The 24346-nt window shown below is 36.0% G+C and overlaps 1 protein-coding gene across 8 annotated transcripts in view; it reads left to right on the forward strand.

Moving 5' to 3' along the window:
- The window catches only part of Drep2 (DNA fragmentation factor-related protein 2), a 438119-nt gene that overhangs the window by 126201 nt on the left and 287572 nt on the right, over window positions 1–24346 (forward strand). For 4 of the 8 annotated variants that reach the window (XM_043427015.1, XM_043427013.1, XM_043427016.1 and 1 more), the window contains exon 2: window positions 2481–2572. The exons of the other annotated variants lie outside the window; for them this stretch is intronic. The gene's annotated coding sequence lies outside the window, so the exon portion shown is untranslated. The remainder of the gene's footprint in view (window positions 1–2480; window positions 2573–24346) is intronic. 8 annotated transcript variants of the gene reach the window in all.

Consider the following 24346-nt stretch of genomic DNA (forward strand, 5'->3'; position numbering starts at 1 on the left):
CCTTATAAGCCGAAAATCATATCTCGGCCCGCAACACGCATTGCTCCATACTCTTGAGTTCCCAATGGACAAAACATATTAGAAGACAAGGGGAAAAATCACCAAAGTCCAAGAACAGAGCTGTGACGAAATATTTTCAGTACAATTTTGACGAAAAATAGGTCTTTTTTCGTGCAAACCAAAGTTACAAGCCGAAAAGCATATCACGGCCTACAACCCGCTTTCCACCGTGCTCTTGCGTTCCCAATAAGCATAACATATTAGAGTACTAGGAAAAAAATCCCCAAAGTCCAAGAACGGACGTGTGACGAAATATTTCCAGAAAAATTTTGACGAAAAATAGGTCTTTTTTCGTGAAAACCAACCTTGTAATCCGAAAATCATGAATAATTCATAGAAATTTAAACTAAAATGATATAGTCATCTGAACATAGATAAGGAACTTTTAAGAAAAAAGACTTCATATCAAACGATTAACTTCCCCTAGGAAAAAAAAGGTTGGGACAAATACATTGATGATGCCTTGTTTGCTGATAATTACATCCATAAAAAAATATGAAATTTTTTTTTAAATTGTAAAAAAATTACTTTATAAAAAAAAATACAGAACAATTCGAAAAAAGTTTCACAAATTTTGAAAAAACATATTAAAAAAAAACTAATCTGTATCTTTTTTTAAAGTGTCAAAAGCATAAAATAACAAGTAAAACATAAAAAACCGAAACATCACGCTTGAAATAATTTTGGAAACCGATGCCTCATTCTTCTTATTTTATTCGAACAGCTAAATCAATTTAAAAACTTCCATTTAATTTACGTGCAGCATTAAAATTTATTATATCAATTCGAGGCCAAGTATTTTATAATCAATTGAAAATGTTACCATTTGAGTTACGTTCAGCATTAAAATTTATGATATTAATCGAAGGACAAGTAATTTATGAGTAACTCCAAATTTCAACATTATGGAATTGTTCTTAGAAGCTTTTAAATCCAAAAAAATCACATGCAAGCTAGCCATTTCTTATTCTACGGTGGCAGAGACTTATAAAAAAATCGATTCTCTTCAGGCTTTCAGGAGCTTCTTATATTATTCACAATATTCGACGTCGATTGGATCGATACAAATTATGTTTAAATATGAGTTAAAAGTACTTGTCCGGCCTATCACTTTCCCTTAAAATTGTTTATTCAAATAAAAATCAGGGCTTTTCTAGAACTGATGGAGCACAAATATTCATGCAGAGGGAATTTAGAGACTTATCTTCAAGTAATTTTCTCTTAATTGCACTAATTTAATAAGAATGGAAACGAATTGTCCTGCAATATACAAGGGATGTTTAGGTGTATCGATAAATAAAAAACATTTTGCACATTAAATATGTTGAAGCTTCCAAAATAACTCCCCAGTTTGTATTGCAATGACGGCAATTTTTATTTCTCACTTCTTCCATCGAACGAATTTCACTCGGCATAACTAACCTATACTATTATAAAGGACATTAAACTAATACTAAATCGCATTTCAATAAATTTTTTACCGGATTCTGCCGTTCAATTTCGTTTTTTATGATTGATTTTTATTTGTATGAATAGTGATGGGCCGGACAAGTACTTTTAACTCATATTTAAACATAATTTGTATCGAACCAATCGACGTCGAATATTGTGAATAATATCAGAAGCTCCTGAAAGCCTGAAGGGAATCGATTTTCTTATAAGTATCTGCCACCATAGAATAAGCAATGGCTAGCTTGCATGTGATTTTTTTGGATTTAAAAGCTTCTAAGAACAATCCCATAATGTTGAAATTTGGAGTTACTCATAAATTACTTGTCCTTCGATTAATATCATAAATTTTAATGCTGCACGTAAATTAGATGGAAGTTTTTTAATTGATTTAGCTGTTCGAATAAAATAAGAAGAATGAGGCATCGGTTTCCAAAATTATTTCAAGCGTGATGTTTCGGTTTTTTATGTTTTACTTGTTATTTGATGCTTTTGACACTTTAAAAAAAGATACAGATTAGTTTTTTTTTAATATGTTTTTTCAAGATTTGTGAAATTTTTTTCGAATTTTTCTGTATTTTTTTTTATAAAGTAATTTTTTTTACAATTAAAAAAAAAAATTTCATATTTTTTTTATGGATGTAATTATCAGCAAACAAGGCATCATCAATGTACTTGTCCCAACCTTTTTTTCATAGGGGTATACTTTTTGGGAAAAAATCGGCAGTCAAATCGCAAACCAAAGCGCGCAGGTTGCGGTCGAAAAGTAATGGATCTGCTCATATATAAACGCATCGCGTATAATACTTGCATGGAAAAGTCTATTCGACATAGCGTTTACCGCTTGACGCTCAAACCTTCCCTTCACGCCCCTCCAGACGTGACAATGTTAATGCAAATGAGAAATTATGTCATGTACGAATTTTCAGCGACAGTGATTTATAAGAAAATTATTTTTCTCCAAATTTCAGGATATCCTGGTACCATCACAACTTTTGATGCTGATTCGAAAGGGATGAAATCGTGTCCGTAGTCATCACAAAATTCTACGTATATATATATGGTCAGTAGTAAAATTACTCGAAATGCGCCTTATTTAAACATTGCCAGCAATAGGTTAGATTACATCGCAGCGTTCGACCGAATACTACTTCAGACGGATGAAATTTGTCCATTGACAAACGCGTACTTTGACGTTTCACACGTTTACATTCAATTGAATTTCAATTTGGTTTGAAAGTCATAAGGGTCGAGTGCTCCGGTGTTAGCTGAGGCAATGAAGATTTTCATATTATCCAAAACTTGTAGGAACCGTATTAAAAATTATCACACTTTGGGAAGCTACCTTTTATTTTTTTGATATTTTATCGATAGAAGATTTAACAATAAGTGACTAGTGAATGGTTAAAAGTCATCGAACTCAGGTGACCAATTCAAAAATGATAGGGGCGTCTCCCGTAGTAAATTATTTGTTCAAATTTTTCGTTTATCCGAGAGATGGGTACACAGTCCCTTCGCGGATTTAAGAAGGAGATTCGAACTCGAGCGGAAACTGTGGTTTCGGGATTGTGAGGAATTAGGGGCAAATGGAACAATACTTTATTTTATTAATAATTATGAATAGCTTTAGAACTGGGTGGTTGCTTTTATGTACAACAGTTCCGATCCTTCAGCACAGGCATACTACGTGTGCGAATAAAAATCGAATATTTATTCGTAAAAATTACTCATGGGGAGATTCATTTATTTTACTAATGATTTAAAGAACCAGTTAACGGTCATCATAAAACGATCTAACTCCAGGGTCAGAATTTCAGTGCAATGCTGGGGCTTTCCAAGGAGTTGGAATTCTAATCGTGAACTCTGGGAAAGTTCAGACGAAGGAGCGATGCTCGGCAATCGGAAAGAGACATTATTTGGATGATGTACGAATTGTTGTTCACTTACAGATGTTCAAAAACTTTTCCAGAATAATGTGTGAAGCGCTCTGTGTACACACTTATATAACTACAGAAGCTAGAGGAGAAGTCTCCCTTCCTCAGTACTTCGATGGTGTGTCAACTCAACTAAATTATGAATTTTTATGAATTTTAAATAAGTGGCGAGACTCATAACGGGACCGCTGAGCGTTGCCCCGTGTCATCTCGAACGGAAAACCCTCGGAATTTGCTGGTTCAGCATCGCCTGATCGCGGGTTCCGAGGAAAAGAAAGGAAAAGAGTTGTGTCCTCGAGAACGAATGAAGTGTTATCGGTGCGAAAAGATCACGCCACGACGATCGCTTTCAAGCTATCGTCGCCGTGGCTGATCTCATCGCACCTCAGTTCCGTTTGATTCTTAACCGAGACTCGGTCGTCCCCGTGGATAACTCCGTAAGTTAGCGGCTCGTAGCGGTTCAGTAAAACCTGAAATTTGATAACACCGCATAGAGGCCGTAAGTCTAACTTCCGTCAACAAACGCAATTAGACGGCACCGAACACCGTCTCATGAACTTTCTGTTATCGAGTCTCGCTACTCACTTTATGTTACTTCTTCCAAAATCTAATTTCGGGTGTGTGTGTGAACCGCGCGACGATTTGAAGCGCGATTGTTGTGTGCAGAGCGGAATGGGAGGATTGTTCCCATTCGCCGTGTGAGAGTAGGTTGGCGTAACCGATAGTTTTGATTCTTTCCATGTTCAAAATTATACCTTCTTTCGTTCATATTGTAACCCTATTGATATCTTTTCTTCACATAATAATTCTGTGCTCGTCGAAACTTCCATTCTACTTATCGATAAATCCAATTTCTTGTAATTTGTTTTCCCCCTGTTATTCGTTATTTGAGCGACTCAATTACCTGCTTCGGGACCCATACGGACCACAGGCATTCCTCAATCATTTCTTTAATTATTTCGATTGTTTGATCATTGGGATCTAGAGTCGCGGTAGCGACTCTAGACTCTGAGACAAGTACATTTATGTATGACGAGTCGCTTCCAGAGAGTCTTTACCGGAGCGAGAGTGTTTTTCAGCTGTTTTCGATAACACTCAAAATTTATTTCTTTAATAACTGAATAATTACAGTATTCCAAAGAATCCTGCAAGATGACGTATTTTTTATTTTTTTTTTTAACTTTCGATCGCGACCTCTACGAACTCTGTAGCTTAACGCATTGAAAAGATATTAATTATTTATTTTTTAATTTCATCAAAAAATGTTGCATTTTTTCGCACACATTTTTGATGTTTATTTGTTTTTTCTTTAGTGACAAATCTGGTGCCATAATACATTTTATATATCTATATATTTTTTTCTGGTGCCATAATACAAATTGTATACCTATATATTTCCATGAATCTGTTCATGCTTCAAAAATTTGGAAAGTGAAAGTTCCCCGTTTTATTCAAAATTTAAGCTGTCAATTTCACGAAATGTTATCGAATCATTCAGGGATTAAAGGATACCACATGTTCGTTTTACCAAGAAATCTGAGTCACGTATTGTGGCCGAATCTTTTTTTTTAATATTCTTTTAGTAGGTGTGATGCTATCGTTTAATGTTCTTTTAGTAGGTATGATGCTATCAAGTAAATCGTTGGATTGGGCATTTTTTTACTCGTGCTTATCGTTGATGATAAGTATTGGAGTGAATTTACGTGAAGAATCCGCCAAATGTACATTCGTACATTCTTTATTTTTTGTATGAGCAAAGCTTGCAGGAAAAAAATAATTACGCGCGTCATCGTACGAGGTTAGAATGATGTGTGAGTGCATACGCAGTAGAGAAACGATCTCGACCCCTTTTCACCAAGGGCACAAGCAAAATCCATCTCTCGTAGGTAGCTTAATAGTTTTCGATTTCTAGGTCGACGGTTCCATGGTTTTCGATGTCTAGATAGATTTCTCCCAGGTTTTCGAAGTCTAGGTCGACAGCTCCATGGTTTTCGATGTCTAGATAGATTTCTCCCAGGTTTTCGAAGTCTAGGTATATTTCTCCATGGTTTTCGATGTCTAAGTATATTTCTCCACGATTCTCAATGTCTAGGTCGACGGCTCCAAGAATTTCGATGTCTAGGTCGATGGGTCCGTAGTTTCCGATGTCTAGGTATATTTCCTCATGGTTTTCGATGTTCAGGTATATTTGTCCATAGTCTTCGATGTCTACGTATATTTCTCCATAGTTTTCGATGTCTAGGTATATTTTTTCATGGTTTTCGATGTCTAGGTATGATTCATGATAGTCGTTGCCATTCACATCGACGGCTTCATAGATTTCGACCCTAGGTATATTTCTTAACGGCTTTTAATGTCTAGGTCGACGGCTCTATGGTTTTCGATGTCTAGGTCGAAGGCTCCGTGGTTTTTTATGTCTAGGCCGACGGTTCCATGGTTTTTGATGTCCAGATCGACGGCTCCATAGTTTTCGATGTTTAGGTCGACGACTGCAAGGTTTTCGACATTTAAGTCGGCGCCTCCATAGTTTTCGATGTCCAGATATATTTCTTCATGGTTTTCAATGTCTAGGTATATTTTTTTCCACTGTTTCCGTTATCGAGGTCGTCGGCGCTATAGTTTTTTATGTCTAGGTATACTTATCCATGTTTTTCGATGTCTAGGCATATTTCTCCATGGTTTTTCATGTCCAGGTATAGTTCTCCATAGTTTTCGCTATCCCGGTCGGCGGTTTCATAATTTTCCATGTCTAGCTATGTTTCTCTACGATTTGCGATGTCTAGGTTGACGGATCCATGATTTTCAAAGTTTGGGTCGATAGCTCTATAGTTTTCGATGTCCAGGTCGACGGCTCCATAGTTTTTGATGTCTAGGTATTTTCCCCGTAGCTTTCGATGTCGAGGTCGATGACTCAATGGTTTTCGATGTCTGGATATATTTCATCATGGTTATCGATATCCTGATCGAAGACTCCATGGTCTTCAATAACAGGGGAGATTTCAAGAACCCAGAATATCATGAATAAATATCACCGGACACTGATAAACATGAAACTGTCAATCTAGATACTGGAACCTAATGAAACATGATACGAGATGAAAAAGATAATGAAACATGGAAACGTCCTCTCAAACATCGAAAAACAATGACAATAACAGTGTTAACATGGTAATCATTGAGAGATTGTTCTCGACCCTATAAACTATGGCAATTTAAATATCAAAAACTATGGAGCCGTTGACCTCGCCATCGAAAGCCGTAGAGAAATATACCTAGACATCAAAAACTCTTGAGAAATATACCTGGACATCGAAAACTATGGAGCCATCCCCCTGTACTCCTGTTTATTCTTATTGAACTGCTTCAAGATTGGTGGGCTTGAAGACGCTGTTGCAATAAAAGTAGCGCTGCAGCGCTACAAGAAAACCATTCACACGCTTAATCGCACGGAATGCACCCTAGTTCGGAATCAATTTTCAAATAAAATGTATTGTTTATGATATAAATATTGAATCCAAACGGAAATGTGTAGAATTGAATTGAATATTATAGATGGGTATATTTGTTGAATATATCTATTTTTACAATAATTCAATTTAACACATTACATTTTTGATTCTTTATTCAATTCTCATGAAAAACATTTTATTCAATAATTCACGAGAAATTGGTTTTTAAATATCCTTTTACATTTTAAAGGAGATTTAAATAAATAAATAAATCCATGCCTCTGCATCTTTGTCATGGCGACAATTTTCATCAGCTCTCCAAAATTGAATATTATCAGATTTGTAGATGATCATTATCATTGTCATTATGCTATTTTATCAAAAATTGAATAGATTCCATTGAAAAATATAAATAAAATAACCCAAGATAGGAGTGACGAATGAGATCAAGGACTACAAAAATATCTACCGAAGAAGCAAACGCATTGTATGGAAAAACACTAAGAAGAAGTTTAATTCTAGTCAAGGGCTCGACGCATTGAGAAAATGTCTGGTGGTCTGAAAAGAAAATGATGATAGAGATCTTGCGATTGTAATTGCATACGTACAGGCTGGTGACAATGGTTTTGAAATTCTTAGACTTTTGGATACTTCTATAAAAAAAATGTTAATAATGCCTGTGCTGTGTGTTCTGCCATGTAGTTTATAGTTGTCAAGTAAGCAGAAAAATGTTAATTATTGACTTGAATTTAAAGAGAACTTTTAAAAGTCTTACGACTATTGGTTGGAATCAAATCATTTGAAATGTCATTTATGATTAAAAGATTTTCTGATAAACGTTTTTCCAAAGTAAAACAGTAATTGCATGTTTTCGATTGCAGAATCTTGTAACAATACGAGCCGCTACCGCGTCCGTTGATCCCCAGTGCTGATAAATGTGGAAAAGGCTTGTCGCAGCTTCACTATTTCTCATTCGTCATTTATTCATGGTTTGCTATCGAGTCAGAGCAATGTCAGATGGTTCCGCTTGGTGGTATTTTTCATTTCACACAGAAGTTTTGGAGACTTTGTCGTAACGAACCAAGCTCATGGATTCCCAAAGTATTAGAACTTGTTACGTACACTTTATACTCGCTTTTCTTGTGGAAGGTCATTCCTCGGTCATTCGAGCTTAACCTTTTAAGCGGCAATGACGCCATATGGCGCACATTTTTTCTGGGCCCAAAGCGGCAATGACGCCATATGGCGCACATCGATTATCTCGTGATTAAGTCAATCAATTATCACCAAATTTGATACTCGGGGGTTTCTGGGGTCGCTGATTACGAATCCGCTCTCAAAATTTCGAAATTCGAAATGGCGGATCCAATATGGCGGCCGAAAATGCAAAAATTCATTCGAATCGGATAAAAATTGGTACTCGGGGGTTTTCGGGGTCGCTGATTACGAATCCGCTCTCAAAATTTTGAAATTCAAAATGGCGGATCCAATATGGCGGCCGAAAATTAAAAATTCATTTTAATCGGATAAAAATTGGTACTCGGGGGTTTTTAGGGTCGCTGATTACGAATCCGCCCTCAAAATTTCGAAATTCAAAATGGCGGATCCAATATGGCAGCCGAAAATGCAAAAATTCATTCGAATCGGATAGGCATTGGCATTCAGGGGTTTTCGGGATCGCTGATTACGAATCCGCCCTCGAAATTTCGACATTCAAAATGGCGGATCCAATATGGTGGTCAAAAATCCGAAAATTCATTTGAATCGGTCGAAATTTAGTATTCTTCGGGGTCGCTGATTACGGAGTATATAAATTGCAAATAGAAGATTCTCTATGACACATATGAATTGATCATGTAAAATTTTTGCAATGGCACCTTTCTCTTCATATTGATTTTATATTAACCCTGAGTTTTTCAAGTTTTATATGTGAATAAATGTAACACAAATACTATTCAAAATTGACCCGTGCATGGTCGGCATATGAGATATTGTTTTCGAATTATAAATTTTGAGGGCGGATTCGTAATCAGTGACCCCGAAAACCCCCGAGTACCAATTTTTATCCGATTCAAATGAATTTTTCATTTTCGTCCGCCATATTGGATCCGCCATTTTGAATTTTGAAATTTCGAGGGCGGATTCGTAATCGATGACCCCAAAAACCCCCGAGTACCAATTTTTATCCGATTCAAACGAATTTTTTATTTTCGGCCGCCATATTGAATCCGCCATTTTGAATTTCGAAATTTTGAGAGCGGATTCGTAATCAGCGACCCCAAAAACCTCCGAGTACTAAATTTCGTAACAATCTGAATACTTTTTTTTTCCCGCATTTTGGGCACTATGAGGCGAATTGGTTCTGCCGCTTAAAAGGTTAACTCGTCGGACAGGGAACTATTTCTTGTATTTTCCTCGAGTTGACATATTATTTTCACACCATCGTTCATTTCGTCCTCGACACCGCGAAATCTTGGGTTTTTGAAAATTCAGCCATAGCAAAACTAATGCGTGTTTTTTTTTTTCGTTTCTGGTTTTGCAGAGTCTTATTTTGCGGTACAATAATAGGAAGGGACCCGGAAATTTGCCTGGTTCAAAAGCAAAGCAGGCAAACGAGCCGGCAAAGATTTTGTTGATCCGAAAGAAGGAGTGATAAAAACGTTGTATTCATCATTTTTAATCATTACCTTTTGATAAAACATCCTAAAACAGAATATAAACTGCACAACTGATAAACTCGTTTAGCGTCATGTTCAATTTTAATAAAAATTCTACAGTCAATTGATTTCTGAAGTAATATTCAAGTTTCAATTCGATTTTTTGACGTCAATAGATTTTGCAGTGGAAAGGGTGCATAATTTCCTAATAATACTTTTAACTTCAAACCGATACGGAGTGATTTTCTACGATCGCAATATTGGTACATCTGTTCGGAAGAACAAAATCAATTGGTCAACACGGTTTTACAAAGTCTCGGGCGCCTCATGGAAATATTCCAAGCTTTTGGACCTCATAATAAAAATTCTCATCGCTTGTCCAGATTGTGTGAAATCTTAACTGATTCGTACCGAGACATTCCTTGAGCCAGGGGCTTCAAATATATAAGTGGATACTGCCAATGAGATTCATGGGTCACTTGTGAGAATCGAAAAATCCGGAATATTGTCTGAAACCTTGTTTATCACAATTTTCGAAAAACACGAGAAACATTCTAGATTTAGGTCACCAAAATTTTACTCAACGACCATTTTTCGCAATTTTCACCTATTTTCACGGTATTTTGGAATTCGGCTTCAGCATATCAAAATAAATATATAGAGAGAAATGGGTGTAGATGAATATATAAACTGCTTTATTGGGTGATCAGATGTTTCAATTTTATGATCATTATTTCAATTTTTCAATATATCCCATAAAATTTCAGATTTCGAGGACACAAAAAGTCGTCAAATAAACCTGAAATACAGCACGAATGCTGTAAAAAAACTAGAGACAAGTACATTTATGCCCTCTGGGAAGTCATCTGTAAAATCATGGAAATCAATGGTCGTAAGACTTTAAATCCAAGAAACAAAACGTTGTTAAATAAATGCAGAAGTTGCCGAGCACATCGCACTACGAACAAAAGAATTACAAAAGAAGAAAAATAGGACACAACAAATTACAATCACAACGAATACAAAGACAAAACATTACAAAAATAAATTGCGACTAAAAAAAATTAAGATCATAAAAATTAAAAAAAAAATTACCCACGGAAAAAAATTATATACCAAAAAATTGAAACAAAAAAAATTTAGCCGTTGGCCTGTAATTATTATTTGAAGTGTCAAAAAATTCTAATAAAACGTAAGAAAAAACAACGAAAAATCAAAATGAAAATTAAAAAAAAATTAATTGAAAAAAATTTCCATCTAAAAGTTACGTTCAGCATTAAAACTTATGATATCAAATCGAGGCCAAGTATTTAATGATAATTCAGAATATCCATTCCTACGGGTACCATCAGAACTTGAGAAAATTCTTAGGAATCGAAAAAGTTACCATTTGAGTTACGTGTAGCATTAAATTTATGATAGCAATCGGAGGACAAGCGTTTTAGTAGTAATTTCGAGTTTGAACATTATGCAATTGTTTCAAGGAGCGCGAAATCCAAAAAAAAACACATCAAAGGTATAGTAGTTTGTTACTCTATGGTGGCAGAGACTTGGAAGAAAATCGATTCTTCTCAGACTTTCAGGATCCCCTGGTATTATTCACAATATTCGACCTCGATTTTAGATCGGTACAAATTATCTTTAAATATGTGTTAAAAGTACTTGTCCGGCCCATCATTTTTAATTTGAAGTGTTTATTCAGATAAAAATCAGGACTCTTCTAGATCTGATGCATCATCTAGAGTCGCGGTAGCGACTCTGAGACAAGTACATTTATGTATGACGAGTCGCTTCCAGAGAGTCTTTACCGGAGCGAGAGTGTTTTTCAGCTGTTTTCGATAACACTCAAAATTTATTTCTTTAATAACTGAATAATTACAGTATTCCAAAGAATCCTGCAAGATGACGTATTTTTTATTTTTTTTTTTAACTTTCGATCGCGACCTCTACGAACTCTGTAGCTTAACGCATTGAAAAGATATTAATTATTTATTTTTTAATTTCATCAAAAAATGTTGCATTTTTTCGCACACATTTTTGATGTTTATTTGTTTTTTCTTTAGTGACAAATCTGGTGCCATAATACATTTTATATATCTATATATTTTTTTCTGGTGTCATAATACAAATTGTATACCTATATATTTCCATGAATCTGTTCATGCTTCAAAAATTTGGAAAGTGACAGTTCCCCGTTGTATTCAAAATTTAAGCTGTCAATTTCACGAAATGTTATCGAATCATTCAGAGATTAAAGGATACCACATGTTCGTTTTACCAAGAAATCTGAGTCACGTATTGTGGCCGAATCTTTTTTTTAATGTTCTTTTAGTCGGTGTGATGCTATCGTTTAATGTTCTTTTAGTAGGTATGATGCTATCGAGTAAATCGTTGGATTGGGCTTTTTTTTACTCGTGTTTATCGTTGATGATAAGCATTGGAGTGAATTTAAGTGAAGAATGCGCCAAATGTACATTCGTACATTCTTTATTTCTTGTATGAGCAAAACTTGCAGGAAAAAAATAATTACGCGCGTCATCGTACGAGGTTAGAATGATGTGTCGGTGCATACGCAGTAGAGAAACGATCTCGACCCCTTTTCACCAAGGGCACAAGCAAAATCCATCTCTCGTAGGTGGCTTGATAGTTTTCGATTTCTAGGTCGACGGCTCCATGGTTTTCGATGTCTAGATAGATTTCTCCCAGGTTTTCGAAGTCTAGGTCGACAGCTCCATGGTTTTCGATGTCTAGATAGATTTCTCCCAGATTTTCGAAGTCTAGGTATATTTCTCCATGGTTTTCGATGTCTAAGTATATTTCTCCACGATTCTCAATGTCTAGGTCGACGGCTCCAAGAATTTCGATGTCTAGGTCGATGGGTCCGTAGTTTCCGATGTCTAGGTATATTTCCTCATGGTTTTCGATGTCCAGGTATATTTGTCCATAGTCTTCGATGTCTACGTATATTTCTCCATAGTTTTCGATGTCTAGGTATATTTCTTCATGGTTTTCGATGTCTAGGTATGATTCATGATAGTCGTTGCCATTCACATCGACGGCTTCATAGATTTCGACCCTAGGTATATTTCTTAACGGCTTTTGATGTCTAGGTCGACAGCTCTATGGTTTTCGATGTCTAGGTCGAAGGCTCCATGGTTTTTTATGTCTAGGTCGACGGTTCCATGGTTTTTGATGTCCAGATCGACGGCTCTATAGTTTTCGATATCTAGGTCGACGACTGCAAGGTTTTCGAGATTTAAGTCGGCGCCTCCATAGTTTTCGATGTCCAGATATATTTCTTCATGGTTTTCAATGTCTAGGTATATTTTTTTCCACTGTTTCCGTTATCCAGGTCGTCGGCGCTATAGTTTTTAATGTCTAGGTATACTTCTCCATGTTTTTCGATGCCTAGGCATATTTCTCCATGGTTTTTCATGTCCAGGTATAGTTCTCCATAGTTTTCGCTATCCCGGTCGACAGTTCCATAATTTTCCATGTCTAGCTATGTTTCTCTACGGTTTGCGATGTCTAGGTTGATGGATCCATGGTTTTCAAAGTTTGGGTCGATAGCTCTATAGTTTTCGATGTCCAGGTCGACGGCTCCACAGTTTTTGATGTCTAGGTATTTTCCCCGTAGCTTTCGATGTCGAGGTCGATGACTCAATGGTTTGCGATGTCTGGATATATTTCATCATGGTTATCGATATCCTGATCGAAGACTCCATGGTCTTCAATAACAGGGGAGATTTCAAGAACCCAGAATATCGTGAATAAATATCACCGGACACTGATAAACATGAAACTGTCAATCTAGATACTGGAACCTAATGAAACATGATACGAGATGAAAAAGATAATGAAACATGGAAACGTCCTCTCAAACATCGAAAAACAATGACAATAACAGTGTTAACATGGTAATCATTGAGAGATTGTTCTCGACCCCATAAACTACAGCGACCTAAATATCGAAAACTATGGAGCCGTTGACCTCGCCATCGAAAGCCGTAGAGAAATATACCTAGACATCAAAAACTCTTGAGAAATATACCTGGACATCGAAAACTATGGAGCCATCCCCCTGTACTCCTGTTTATTCTTATTGAACTGCTTCAAGATTGGTGGGCTTGAAGACGCTGTTGCAATAAAAGTAGCGCTGCAGCGCTACAAGAAAACTATTCACACGCTTAATCGCACGGAATGCACCCTAGTTCGGAATAAATTTTCAAATAAAATGTATTGTGTATGATATAAATATTGAATCCAAACGGAAATGTGTAAAATTGAATTGAATATTATAGATGGGTATATTTGTTGAATATATCTATTTTTACAATAATTCAATTTAACACATTACATTTTTGATTCTTTATTCAATTCTCATGGAAAACATTTTATTTAATAACAAATGAAGAATTTATATTCGTCTACGATATTTGTTTGATTATATACTCAGATTTCAATTCCCTACACATTCCATTTTCGTTTCATTTGTTATATCATATGGAAAACATTTTATTCAATAATTCACGAGAAATTGGTTTTTAAATATCCTTTTACATTTTAAAGGAGATTTAAATAAATAAATAAATCCATGCCTCTGCATCTTTGTCATGGCGACAATTTTCATCAGCTCTCCAAAATTGAATATTATCAGATTTGTAGATGATCATTATCATTTTCATTATGCTATTTTATCAAAAATTGGATAGATTCCATTGAAAAATATAAATAAAATAACCCAAGATAGGAGTGACGAATAAGATCAAGGACTACAAAAATATCTACCGAAGAAGCAAACCCATTGTATGGAAAAACACTAAGAAAGTTTAATTCTAGTCAAGGGCTCGACGCATTGAGAAAATTTCTGGTGGTCTGAAAAGAAAATGATGATAGAGATCTTGCGATTGTAATTGCATACGTACAAGCTGGTGACAATGGTTTTGAAATTCTCAGACTTTTGGATACTTCTATAAAAAAATGTTAATAATGCCTGTGCTGTGTGTTCTGCCGTGTAGTTTATGGTTGTCAAGTAAGCAGAAAAATGTTCATTATTGACTTGAATTTAAAGAGAACTTTTAAAAGTCTTACGACTATTGGATGGAATCAAATCATTTGAAATGTCATTTATGATTAAAAGATTTTCTGATAAACGTTTTTCCAAAGTAAAACAGTAATTGCATGTTTTCGATTGCAGAATCTTGTAACAATACGAGCCGCTACCGCGTCCCTTGATCCCCAGTGCTGATAAATGTGGAAGAGGCTTGTCGCAGCTTCACTATTTCTCATTCGTCATTTATTCATGGTATGCTATCGAGTCAGAGCAATGTCAGATGGTTCCGCTTGGTGGTATTTTTCATTTCACACAGAAGTTTTGGAGACTTTGTCGTAACGAACCAAGCTCATGGATTCCCAAAGTATTAGAACTTGTTACGTACACTTTATACTCGCTTTTCTTGTGGAAGGTCATTCCTCGGTCATTCGAGCTTTACTCGACGGACAGGGAATTATTTCTTGTATTTTCCTCGAGTTGACATATTATTTTCACACCACCGTTCATTTCGTCCTCGACACCGCGAAATCTTGGGTTTTTGAAAATTCAGCCATAGCAAAACTAATGCGTGTTTTTTTTTTCGTTTCCGGTCTTGCAGAGTCTTGTTTCGCGGTACAATAATAGGAAGGGACCCGGAAATTTGCCTGGTTCAAAAGCAAAACAGGCAAACGAACCGGCAAACATTTTGTTAATCCGAAAGAAGGAGTGATAAAAACGTTGTATTCATCATTTTTAATCATTACCTTTTGATAAAACATCCTAAAACAGAATATAAACTGCACAACTGATAAACTCGTTTAGCGTCATGTTCAATTTTAATTAAAATTCTACAGTCAATTGATTTCTGAAGTAATATTCAAGTTTCAATTCGATTTTTTGACGTCGATAGATTTTGCAGTGGAAAGGGTGCACAATTTCCTAATAATACTTTTAACTTCAAACCGATACGGAGTGATTTTCTACGATCGCAATATTGGTACATCTGTTCGGAAGAACAAAATCAATTTGTCAACATGGTTTTACAAAGTCTCGGGTGCCTCATGGAAATATTCCAAGCTTTTGGACCTCATAATAAAAATTCTCATCGCTTGTCCAGATTGTGTGAAATCTCAACTGATTCATACCAAGACATTCCTTGAGCCAGGGGCTTCAAATATATAAGTGGATACTGACAATGAGATTCATGGGTCACTTGTGAGAATCGAAAAATCCGAAATATTGTCTGAAACCTTGTTTATCAGAACTTTCGAAAAACACGAGAAACATTCTAGATTTAGGTCAACAAAATTTTGCTCAACGACCATTTTTCGCAATTTTCACCTATTTTCACGGTATTTTGGAATTCGGCTTCAGCATGTCAAAATAAATATATAGAGAGAGATGGGTGTAGGTGAATATATAAACTGCTTTATTGGGTGATCAGATGTTTCAATTTTATGATCATTATTTCAATTTTTCAATGTATCCCATAAAATTTCAGATTTCGAGTACACAAAAAGTCGTCAAATAAACCTGCAACACAGCACGAATGCTGTAAAAAAACTAGAGACAAGTACATTTATGCCCTCTGGGAAGTCATCTGTAAAATCATGGAAATCAATGGTCGTAAGACTTTAAATCCAAGAAACAAAACGTTGTTAAATAAATGCAGAAGTTGCCGAGTACATCGCACTACGAACAAAAGAATTACAAAAGAAGAAAAATAGGACACAACAAATTACAACCACAAAGAATACAAAGACAAAACATTACAAAAACAAATTGCGACTAAAATAAATTAAGATCATAAAAATTTTAAATAAATTACCTACGGAAAAAAATTATATACCAAAAAATTGAAACAAAAAAAATTTGGCCGTTGTACTTGGCGTTTTACTCGACTTTCGAATTTGTGAGTATAAGATACAGGTAAATTAGATAATATTAGCTAGAAAAACAACGCCAAGTACAACGGCCAAATTTTTTTTGTTTCAATTTTTTGGTATATAATTTTTTTCCGTGGGTAATTTATTTAAAATTTTTATGATCTTAATTTATTTTAGTCGCAATTTGTTTTTGTAATGTTTTGTCTTTGTATTCTTTGTGGTTGTAATTTGTTGTGTCCTATTTTTCTTCTTTTGTAATTCTTTTGTTCGTAGTGCGATGTACTCGGCAACTTCTGCATTTATTTAACAACGTTTTGTTTCTTGGATTTAAAGTCTTACGACCATTGATTTCCATGATTTTACAGATGACTTCCCAGAGGGCATAAATGTACTTGTCTCTAGTTTTTTTACAGCATTCGTGCTGTGTTGCAGGTTTTAGGTATGCGTACAGAGGAAATGGAGGAATATACTTTATCCGACGTGGCTGTAATTTCGAGTCTAAGGTGGTAGAAAGGCAAGGTCAAATGAGACGAAAGAATTTCGCTGATAATTTTACAAATCCAGAATTACAAGGTATATTTAATACAAGAACGCTCAAGTCTAAATTATAAGTTATTGCAGAAAATCGTATTTTTACGGAAATAGGTTACACATAAGAAATATAAGTCGAGTTTCAAAGATAAAACATGTTTTGAAAGGACTTCCGACTGTGAAAACTCCCGACTGTGACATGTTGACTTAAAAAATAAATTCAAAAAATCACTGATTTGAAGAAATTGGAAAAATGTTAATAAAAAAGTGATACTAAAAAGCGTATCAAAAAGAGAGATAACACGGGTCAACAAAAAATTAACATTTAAGTATGAAATTTTGGTAGATTGGATTAGATTTGGACAAAAAAAAATTACATGGCATTAAAAAAATTGCCTTTGTATCAAGGAGAACGTTTGAACGATAGTTTTGGAAATAAGTGATCTGATTTATTATTTTATAAAGAAAAGATGCGGTAGTGGCTCAACGCCAAGTATTAAAAGAAAAAACTAGAGTGTAAAAGAAAAGCCAGCACGAGCCCTGTCGCACTCTTATATATGCGAATATGTCGATTTATGACGCCAGAGCGTTTTTCAAACCATTCTCACGGACAAACCATTGCGGTTGAAAATCTAAAAATTGGTGATGACTTTTTTTCGATTTTTCTCTTTCAATTGATCCTTGTTGCAAGTAAATCCGTTTAATCAATCGCGAGATCTGATGATTTATACGATTAAAATCGAGTGTTTCGGTACGCTCTAGTCGATAGGAGTCAGAAAGATTTTAGTAGCATTTGTTTACATTTGGAAATACATCCTTTGTACGAAACGTGACTTTTGTCCCGTTTCGTTTTGCCCAGTCCACTGAACGCGACTATCCCCTCTACTCGCGCCCGATCGAGTGGGAGAGACAGCGCGCGAAGATTCGTTCCCTCTCTCCCCCACTCGTTGTAGTGTATCTGATGAGAGATCTATACATCAAAAGATTCAGTAGAGTCTCGGGACAAGTCATTGGCGTTATGTGCACTAGGAACCCAAGAACATGGGGAAGTTCATGTTGGAGGCAGGAATACGATTTTCGGCTCACAGGTCTGTACTCGGACTTTGGCGATTTTTTCCCTTTTATTCTAATATGTAATGCCCATTAGGAGCCCAAGAGCATGGAGAAATCCGAGATGGGGACCGAGATATGATTTTCGTCTTGTAACTTTGGTTCCCATGAAAAATGACCAATTTTTCGTCGAAATTGTACTAAAAATATTTCGTCACAGATCTATCCTTGAACTATGGCGATTTTTTTCCTTATACTCTAATATGCTATGCCTATTGGGAACCCAAGAGCATCGAGGAATGTGCGTTGGAGGCCGAGATATAATTTTCGGCTTGTAACTTTGGTTTCGACGAAAAAAGACCAATTTTTCGTCGAAATCGTACTGAAAATATTGTTACGTCCCCAGGAGCTTATCGGAATTGGAGAGGACGCAACACGGGTATGACTTCTCTTTCAGGTCAAGACAATTAATTAAGGAGGGTGGCTACGTTCGTCAAATTGATAATAAATTGATCAAATTTGGTGATAATGTTCTTCAACATCAAGTGCGAAGACACAATTTTTTTCAAAATTTTCTTCTGCTTAGTTATCGAGTAATTACGCATTAAAGCAGATTTCTTATGCCCGGAATGTATATCTATATATATGGAAACGCTATGCTTATACACGTGAACTTTAGTGATCAATTACTCGATAACTGTACAGAAGAAAAATCTTAAAAAATTTGTATTGTCAAATTTAACTCTAAAGAATATGTTCACCAAATTTTATAAAATTCTTATCATTTTGAAATTTTTAATGTATTTAACATGGTTTAGCATGGCAACATTGTATCGTCCCTAGCCACCCTCCTTAAGTCCTTTAGCCAGGGACGGAAGTCTCGTCTTTTGGTATGGAGGGAATGTCGGGGCCGATGGTCCGAGAAGCCGCGGATGGTGAAATATAATGAAGAGTTTTAAGGAAAAAGGTTTTGTTACTCACGTCGGTTATTTGTCCTTGTCGTTTATTATTGTCCACACAAGCTGATTATAAGTTCACATGGACACGTATTATATTTAATATAAATTAAATATTGCAATATTATTCTGGCGGATGAGGTACAATGGTTAGTTCAGGTACAAATCGTAGGTTATCGTTGAACAAGTGAGTTAAAAATGTATATATATTCGCGGGGTTTAGTATCGGGTTGTGGTGACTGGCTAAGTCCACCTGGAATGTTTGCAAACGACAAAGTTCAAACTGGAAGATTTACCCGACAACGACAAAGTCCAACTGGGACATTCCGCGAGAATGAAAAAGTCCAAAATAGAAGATTTTGGAGTGTGGTGAACTGGGTACCGATGGAGCAGAGCCTCCGGCAGATACGCTGAGTAGATAAGCAAGGAGAGTTCTGGATCCAGGGGGTAATGCGGGTCAGCGTGTCCTTGACGATGACGTCATGTTCTCGAAGGTTCGTTGATGACGTCATTATGACGTTACGGGTCAGCGTATCCTTGACGATGACGTCATGTTCTCGAAGGTCTTGGTGAGAGGGGGAGGGAAAAATTGGGGATTCTGAGCGTCACCAACTTGCGTAAAGTTACAACTAAATACAGTGTCAGGATAATTCTGGAAATTGAAGACGATTTCGCTGTATTTTTACCGCCAAGATTAGCAAAATTTCTGAGTGACGATGAAAATATTCTGAATGATATGAAAACTGCATTTGATCAGAACCGTCTCCTGATGCGTTATCTCGGAGGAGAATACAATCATGTCGAATTCAAATACGAATCTTCGATTGAATCACCATCGATGTAATTTTATATTAAATAATAACTATCATTTTATACTTTGTGTGAAACAATGTTACTTTTTTTGGAATAAATTTACTTGATACGAACGAAAAACCTCAATTGTGAAGGGCAATAATGTGAAAATCAATAAAATCTTTTTCCCAAATTTTGTATTTATTTTTCATGAAAACCTTACACATATCTGGAATATACATAGAAGTTGAAAAAAAATTCTTAAGGAGTTTCGGTACAGGCGATACAATGTTGCCATGCTAAACCATGCTAAAAACATAAAAAATTTCAAAAAGTTTAGAATTTTATAAAATTTGGTGAACATATTCTTTAGAGTTAAATTTGACAATACAAATTTTTTAAGATTTTTCTTCTGTACAGTTATCGAGTAATTGATCACTAAAGTTCACGTGTATAAGCATAGCGTTTACATATATATAAGTATACATTCCGGGCATAAGAAATCTGCTTTAATGCGTAATTACTCGATAACTAGGTAGAAGAAAATTTTGAAAAAATTTGTGTTTTCGCACTTGATGTTGAAGAACATTATCACCAAATTTGATCAATTTCTTAATATTTAGACTTCTGTACCGAAACTCCTTAATCATTAGGTTCGAGAATCCAATTTTTTAACAATTGAACATTTTGGTGTGCACAATTGAACAACACACCATACGTCATATCATAAAGACAATATATAGGTATATACTTGTACTACAGACCGGGGGTCAGTGTGCCCTTGACGATGACGTCATGTTCTCAAAGGTCTTGGTGAGGTAGTGGGGGAGGGAAAAATTGGGGATTCTGGGAATTCGCTCAAGGTTGACGCGAATAATTGGCTCGAAAAATAATCGAGCGTTGATGATTGAGATCCGATGACAGAATTAGCTTGAAAATAAAAGAATCGTGCTGCGAGATATGTTAACAGAAATTTTCAATGCGGTTTCGATTCTTAGCGGTAATTTTCCAAAACTAACAACATTTCAAAAAGTTCTGAGAAATTCTCTTGGAAATATTTCCTCAGCTCTGTTTATCAAGAGACTCGGTAGAGTCTCGGGACAAGTACATTGACATAAATCGATGCGCAAGCAACATTGGGGCACCAGTTTAATTCGGACTGTCAGTATCATCACTGCTAGTATGGATTCGAAAAAGTGTTTCAAGCTCATCAGCATTATGGAGGGTGCTTATAAACTGATTATCAAAAAAGGAATGTCGAGTACAGATGTCGAAAAGTGGAAAAGACTAGGAACTAGAAATTTCAAACTTTTAAATAAATTATTAAAAACGGCGTCGTCCGTTGGAGAAGAAACGAGAATTTCAACGACTGTGGGGATCTTGAAATTATTGAGGGCTCGGTTCGAACAGTTTAGAAAGAAAGGAGAAGGTGTGCGACGACAACGACGCAGCGATAGAGTAGTATGGGAAGAAATGGAATCAGCTTTCAAGGGGCGAATAAGAACCGGCATTATTGTGAATTTAAAGCATAAAGATTTGGAAATATTTCTCAATGATGTGAAAGAGCTGATCATCAAGCGATTAAAAAATATTTTGCTGAAAAAGGGAAATGTGAAAGTGAACGTGGTAAAGTCTTGTAAATTCAATTGCTTGAAAAACGGAGAAACAATTGAGGAGATAAATTTTTTCAACACGCGAAATGAAGCAATTCTACCAGGAACGAATCTGACTGAATGGTTTACAAAGCACGTGAAAGATCGATTGGCCGTAATGAGCGAAGACTTCCAAGAAAGAGATTCGGGTTGGGCGTTAATTGAAATCATAAATCTGTTTGTCAATGTGAATCAGTATACTGTGACGTAACATCCTCCCGAACGACCCGAATCGACTCGAATCCGAACATAACCTCGAAAAACATCGCGACGCGGCGCGATGTTTTGACCGAGTGCGTACAACGACCGGTAAGACGCGTCACTGCTGGCCGGCGGTAGTCATACTGGAAGGTAATACAAAGGCCCGATACAAGCGGTGGAGCGCGATACTAGCGGCGCCGCGTATTAAAAACTCGAACTATCATATTTTTTTCTTTTGTTAATTAAAATTCAATGCGATCTCGGAAAATATTGTAACTAGGCTCAAAAGACGCGGAAAATTATACCGGATCGAAGAAAAATAATTGCCACATAAAATTTTTAAATAAAATCCTGAAAATAATAAAATGAAAATGTGCTTTACTGCGCATGCATAGATCGAATGTTCTCGAACCAGCCGCGACCCAAACAACAATTTTTCAACCACATTAAATCCTTTTTAATTGAACTTTGTTATAAGATAAAACATTTGTAAAAATTGTTATATAATTAATTGAGTAAATTTTTTATTTTTTCAATGTAAAATAATTCTGAAAATCATAAAAGTGGTATTTCGCGCATCATATGATAATTCTCTTGGCCAATGGCGAGGTGCGAATCATAGCAGCGGGCCAATCCAGAACTACGTTACAAAAAGATGCGCAGAACCAGTCCGAAAACCGAAAATTCGGCGTTTGATAATTTTATGGTGGGGAAATGGGTATAAGAAGCGCTGCGCGACTCATTCGGCAGGCAGTCCTTCCTCAAAATTCTGACTCGGAACAAAAAGGTTGACCTCAAACATTCTTCCTGATTTTAGCAAACAATCTAACCTATCCTAATTTTCCTGGATGCCTGGATTCTCGGAGCGATTCGGCGACGTCTCGATCCCATAATCCAGGGTCCACCCCTAACCTCTAAATTTTCCAAGCTTTCCGTTGCACGGAGTTCTCGGAGCGATTCGGCGACGTCTCGATCCCATAACACGTGGACGGCAAGTTACCTTTAACCTTCCAAATACTCAGACTCTCGGAGAGATTCGGCGACGTTTCAATACCAAAGCCTGGGGTTTGTTCCTTAACTGAACTTATTTTTTTTTAATTATTCTTTTGCTTGCTATAATCAGGGATGATTTTTCTTGTAGATAATTTGTACTTTTGTAAATTTTTTTTGTAAATGATTTTTTCTTTAAATTCAAACTTGTCACAACTGAGCCCGAATCAGACCTAAAACTTTATTTTTGTAAATCTTGTAAATTCCTTGACATCATCGATAATTCAAGAAGTCGCGGTACGAATTTGAGATTATATCAAAGCTTCAAATTAATAATAATAATAATAATAAATTTTCTATTGTATAAAATCAAAAAACTTTGGATTATCGAAACTTTTTTCTTTTTATTTGTAAAGGGAGCGAAAAACGCTTAAATTAAAAATTGATGCATTCAAAAACGGCGAGCGCAATAGAATTCCCCCTAATTGGCGAACACAATCACAATAATAAATCAAAAAAACCAAAGATCCTGTAAACTCAATCAAAATTGAATAAATCGGAATTGTTAAATTCTTCAAAATCGAAATTCCGCGTTCTCACGTTTCTTTCATACCTGCTGCTTTTAAAATTAAGGTAACTCGAACCGACGCGTGGCGGCGTTCAGGCCAGGTCGGCAAGAGCGTTACGTTACACCACGATCCGTGAAACTACCACCATCACCACTCATCATATCATTTTTACGAACACTGTTATTTATCCGACGGGATGCGAAGGCTTTATAATATTGACGCACTATTTCATCATTTTTTCGGGGATTATCAGGGAAGAGATTGTTGAATTTATCCATACCAAAACCACAAGACATAAGGTGCAAAAAATAACACAAAATTGGCCACAAACGTCTGAAGAATCACTTTGGAGTTGCTTAACGTTGAAACGGAAGAACTTGCAATTTCTCCGGAGTCGTTCAAGGTGTTGTGGAATGATTGGTGGTAATCCGTAACTATCGAAGTACCATCCGTCTCCATTTCGATCGACGTACATTGCGACCCAGTGCTCGCCAGGTTTTGAGTGTTCATCTGTGTTCACAATTATTCCAGCAGGCCTTGTCCAAGTACGAGGAATTTCATCAGCCGGAAATACTCCAGTAGTTGCAATCGGTAAATAACGTAGAGCGTCTCGAATTTGTTGTGTGTTCATGCTCCGTTAGCAAATTGAAGAATGGTGAAAAGATATACTTTTTCACTTTATATCTGAATTCATAATAGAGGCATATCGCAGAGTTATAATGCTCATGAATAGTTTCTATTCCTTCAAATGAGAACTTCGTTTGGAGGAAAATTTATACAGGGGAAGCAACGCATAAATGAATCTTCACTCTTGTCGTGAGTTTCTGTATTTTTTTTTCTCCTCCTCTGAGAGTACGGTGACAGGTACTTGATTATTCATCCGTAGGATAAATTTTTTCAACATGAGAGCCTGTGTTAATGCACAACGATTCGTAGGCTTCACAGCACCCAAACTATGTCGTAGACATCTACTGCGTGACGTGGATAATTTTTTGAATCTTGGACACTGACGGCGTTCCAACCTCATTATTTCATTCACATAATAGAAATGTCAGACACGGAAATATATAGGTATACAAAATATGTTTGGAACCAGATATCCCTAGTTCTTGAAACAAATAAACATCAAAAATGTGTG

This window comes from Venturia canescens, chromosome 8, assembly GCF_019457755.1.
Source record: "Venturia canescens isolate UGA chromosome 8, ASM1945775v1, whole genome shotgun sequence".
NCBI classification, from domain to species: domain Eukaryota; kingdom Metazoa; phylum Arthropoda; class Insecta; order Hymenoptera; family Ichneumonidae; genus Venturia; species Venturia canescens.